Source organism: Hibiscus syriacus, unplaced genomic scaffold, assembly GCF_006381635.1.
Source record: "Hibiscus syriacus cultivar Baekdansim isolate YM2019G1 unplaced genomic scaffold, ASM638163v2 tig00000991_pilon, whole genome shotgun sequence".
NCBI classification, from domain to species: domain Eukaryota; kingdom Viridiplantae; phylum Streptophyta; class Magnoliopsida; order Malvales; family Malvaceae; genus Hibiscus; species Hibiscus syriacus.
Genome location: NW_024061840.1, coordinates 275,330 through 280,463, shown reverse-complemented (window position 1 = coordinate 280,463; position 5,134 = coordinate 275,330). Strand labels below are relative to the sequence as shown.

General features: G+C 36.9%; 1 long non-coding RNA gene across 1 annotated transcript; it reads right to left on the bottom strand.

Annotated features, from left to right (window-relative positions):
* Window positions 1-2,203: 2,203 nt before the first annotated feature.
* Window positions 2,204-4,431, bottom strand: LOC120118897. Its single transcript, XR_005515799.1, has 3 exons — window positions 3,170-4,431; window positions 2,919-3,060; window positions 2,204-2,452 (listed from the first exon to the last, which is right to left on the bottom strand). It is a non-coding gene; the product is annotated as an uncharacterized LOC120118897 (long non-coding RNA).
* Window positions 4,432-5,134: the final 703 nt, after the last annotated feature.

The following is a 5,134-nucleotide window of genomic DNA, read 5'->3' as shown; positions in this document are numbered from 1 at the left end:
AGACTCCACCAGGGGTCGACCCTTAGCCCTTACATCTTCGCCTTGATTATGGACGACGTCTATTGCGCGACACCAGACGGTGTACCATGGTGTATGCTTTTCGCTGACGACATTGTCCTAGTTGCTGAAACAAAATCTGAGTTGAATAGTAGACTGGCTAGCTGGAAGACTGCTTTGGAAGAAAAAGGTCTAAGGATCAATATTGAAAAGACAGAGTATTTATGTTCAAACTTCAATGGGAACCAAAACGATGAAGATGTAGATGTATAGAAGACACGTTCTCCCTCAAAGGATTGTTTCAAGTACCTAGGATCTATGATACATAAAGATGGGGGTGTAGATGATGACGTTACACCGTATAAAGGCGGGATGACTAAAGTGAAGGGCCGCTACTGGAGTTTTGTGTGACAAGATCTCCCCTCAAAGGATTGTTTCAAGTACCTAGGATCTATGATACATAAAGATGGGGGTGTAGATGATGACGTTACACCGTATAAAGGCGGGAGACTAAAGTGAAGGGCCGCTACGGAGTTTTGTGTGACAGAAGTGCCTCTAAAACTTAAGGGAAAATTTTATAGAATGGCAATAAGACCACGCGTTGTATGGATCAGAATGTTGGGCAATCAAGAAGGATCACGTAAGGAGGAGAGGCCGCAGAATGAGAATGCTTCGATGGACATGTGGTAGGACTCTGGGATATGACAACAAAACTCTGCTATTAGGATGTCCTTGGGGGTGTGTCTGTTTCTGAAAAATGAGGGAGGGAAGACTACGGTGGTTTGAGCATGTCCTTAGTCGACTACCGTCGGATGCGGTCAGGAGGGTAGAGTCGATTACAGTCGACGGTGCCAAGGAGAGGCGACCAAGGCGGAAGTGGGAAGACTGCTTGAGATCTGATTTGATGGATTTAGCCCTTACCAAGGACATGACCTCTGATAGGAAAGTATGGAGACTTAAGACTAGGTAGTCGAGTAGTGTGGGTCACATCTATAGGTGTATCATCTCTGTCTTCTTTAATGCCTTTGTAGTAATTCCCATGACTTCTACTTTTTATAGTTTTTTGTTATTGGTATTTATGAAGGCTTAGAACTGGGCTTGCTATCGTTGACTTATGTGTATCATTCTCTTCATGTTTCATCCTTTAAATTTAGTCGGGTCTTACGTTTCTGTCTATATGCAGAGAATTTTTTCGCAGGGATTTATTTGCAGGGATTACTTCCCATTACAGACACACATATGATATTAATGACTACATATGAATACTGTTCAACTATGTATTTATGTATTTATTTATACATGCATTGCATTTTATCTATATTTTTAATTTTCGAACTGCCGAAGGTCTTCCACGGAAGCTACTCTCAACCTGACGTTGGGGGCAGCCTACTACCCTACCTCCCCCTTACCCCATTGCATATGAGAATTGGGTTTTGTTGTTGTTGTTGTTGTTAGAGATCTTTTTACCCTAAAATAGAGCATTAAAGTCAAAATACTTCAAAAAAATAATGGTAAATTATATAGATGGTCACTATTGTTTGAATATATTTTCATTTTTCTCATTGAAGTTTCAAAAGTTACAAAATGGTTATTAACGTTATCGATTTATAACAAATTAGTCACTCACCGTTAACAACCGTTATTAGGGTGACGAAATACTGACATGGCATGTTATATTAGTAGCCGCTATTGCAGGAAAAAAGCTTTAGCGGCGTTTGTAAATAAATAACACCGCAAAAGGTTAGGATATTTTGGCGGCGTGTAAACGCCGCAATAAGTTAGGGCTTTTAACGGTATTTCTTCTACAAACGCCACAACAGGTTCAGACAGTTAATGGCATTTTTTTAAAGAATCGCCGCAATATGTTAGGTCATTTTTTGGTATAAAAGTCGCAAAAGTTTAGGACATATAACAGCGTTTTAACGCAAAAAAAACCGGGAATGTGTATTCCTTTGGTCGCGGTTTTCATCCTTAAACACCACTAATCGATACTAGTTTACAAATGTTAATTTGTACTCTTTATTGCCCAAATTTAACATATCCTGTAACAATATACAATAACAACCTTTATGCGACTCGAATTAAGTAAGAAATACTTAACAAAAACAAACCGAATTTCTCAAACATTCAAGTAATGTAGTTCAACATTTAAAAGAAATGTAATGTAGTTCAAAATTCAAGTAATAGCGGATTTTGCTGTACATATCTTGAAGTTGATTTTGGAAGTCTATATTTTCCTTGATATGTTGTTCCTCTCGCTTCTGCTTCGACTTTCTTGTCCTCAAACGTAAGAGTTGCAAGATCATTCCAAAACTTAATGAACGCATATATTGTGCAGCTCATACAACTAGCCAATTCTGAAATAGCTCGAGTTAAAAAGTGAAAACTGAGAAGTGCGATTACCCCATAACATCATTGCAAGAGCAACAATCTTATAACTCAGCTTCTCACCACCCTAAAAAAGTGGAAATCCTATTAGTAATTATAGAAAAAGGGAGCAAATAAATGCAACAATTTAGTATCTTAATAAAGCAAAAGAAAATCTAAGCATAAACTGAAAAAAAAAAGAGTTCTTAAATGTAAGACAAAAGCGTAAGTGTTCTTAAATAGTCTTGCATTACTAATTGAAGGACGGGTTTAGGAAGCATTGTTCACTGAAAGAAGCTGACACTTCTAAATATTGTGAAACTGCTAGGTTTCATACTTCCATTCAATATCTTGGAAATTCTATCACCTGGTCCAAGATTAACAACCAATCTATGTAAGTTGAAAAAACTAAAAGATTGCTAAGTTCCATACTTTCATTCAATATCTTGGAAACTCTAACACTTCTAAAAAATATATATAAGAAACCCAATACGAAAAAAAATAAAAAATTCACTATAAACCCTGCTTTTTGTCAAGAAGGATGAAACAATTACCAGTTCACTGTTTTTGTTGTGAAAAAGGGAAGCAAAGGCGGCATAAAGAGATGCAGTATACATGTTTCCCACTTGCTTCTGTATCAAGGTTGTTGGTTGCACCTTGGCATCGTAGAGGGCCTTAGAAACTTGGTTGGGATACCTGCAAATGCATTGATAATGAATGGTATCAATAGATAGAGCCATTACAAATGTTTACCAACTGATAAAGAAAGAAGAGTTTCCCCAATAGAGGACATTCTTTAGCTTACCATCCAATCCATAGTGATTTCAAATAGCTGAAGGCTCATTCTGTTGCGTTCAACCTAATCTCCCCGCCTCTTTTTGTATTTCTTGGGTAGAATTTATCAAGGCAAACCGAAGGAAAAGGTGCCCAATAAAGCTTAATCAACGTTGGAAGACTCTTAATGGAGGTATTGTACTTAAATAGAGGGAACTAGAGCATGCTGAAATTCTAGAAAGAACTAGATCCAATGGTCATAAAAAAGAAAAATACATTATACATACGCACATTCTCCTCCTCGAAAGGCCAAACAGTAGATCTCCATAATAGCACAATGACCCATAGAAATAAAAAGATGAAGAAACTAATATGATATAACTAAAGTAAAAAAAATAAAATAAAAGAACCAATTAATCCAACTGAAAACTATCTTCTTCCATTAAGGGTCTTAGTTAATGCACTTCTTTATCCAAATGCTTAGCCTAGGGCATAAAGAATAACTCAAGTTATTTTCTCACAAATTTGGCATTCAAACTCAGTGTATCTTCAAGATTCATCTAGCATTTTAAACAAGAATGTGGACTATTACAGATCATTCATTCAACTTTTGGTCTCAATCCACCGTTTTATTCACGGTAAACCTGTTAAGAAAAGAAGACACACTTGCACAACAGAAACGTGGTTTTGGTTATCATATCGAGTTTGCATACAGGGAAAAATGTCCCCCACTTAGTCAGCCTTGACTCCACACAGCTTGAATGAAAATCTTTTTTCCTATTGCCAATGATAACAGATTCATTTCTAAGTAGAATGGTTGAAATATATGTGCATTACTGCAAGAACTACAAAGCATGCCTAGAAATTGAAAGAATCCAAAACCAATTCTAGCACTTTACCAAACCACTTAAAATAGCCAAACAAAAAGCATATAATAAACACAAAAAAAGCCTAAGCAGCGAAGAAAAATCGATCATCAACAACAATGAGAACAAATACAGAAACAACTTCTTCGTTGGATCAAATAAGTAAAAAGGCAGATCAGACAGATACATCAACGAAATCAATACCGTTTAAAGTTCCAAGATTCGTGCTTCAAGAACAGAACAACTAAAGCCATATATAAAGAAACATCCTATGATTCTGTTGGGATCTGAACAGAATTTTTTGCTAAAAAACATGTATACATGATTTAAATCCCTATCATTACTCTGAAACCTTGAGATCACGCAAATGATTTAATGCCTATCAGAACTGAGTGGTTTGGGGGAGACCCAGAGATTAAAGGATATGTTTTTCTGACCGTTTAAGCCATTGTAAATATGAAAATATTCTGTAGACCCACTTTTCTGTCCATCCGTATATATATTACATATTATATATATTATTTTTATAAATTAATACATTTTATTGTATTTTCAGGCCCAAAGCCCAAGTACAAATAAACCCAACAACAACAAGCAGCAGCATGTATTTGGAACCTGACCCGAGACCCAGCAACCTGAGACTCGGTTCGGACCCGGACCGGCCCAAAGTGTAACCCGAATCAACTAGGGTTTGAAACCCTAGCTTCTCACCATTTCCTCAGAGTCACATCTCCCTTCGAAGATTCCTCACGCCTCACGCAACAATCGGCCGTTTTCCTCGGTCAACCACCCGCTCTTCTCGGCCATCGGTGACGTGTACTCGTGGGACACAAAACAAACAAACAGATAAGTGTTTTAGTCCAAGAGAAACACTAAAATCGAACCCAAAAATAGAGTTTTGTAGCACTATAAATAAATGTAAAAAACATACAAAAAGAACACAAGATTACAGAGGAAATACAAAAAAAAACTAGAGAAATCACTGTAAACATTCGAAAGGAGAAACACAATAAAAAAAGTATTTTTTTACCTTGCTCGTCGTTCTTTGCTTGCACGTAGCTTTGATTTTTTTCTTTTTTCCCTGGTTCGAATGGCCGATGAATATGGGGGAGGGTTTCGAAATTTTCAAT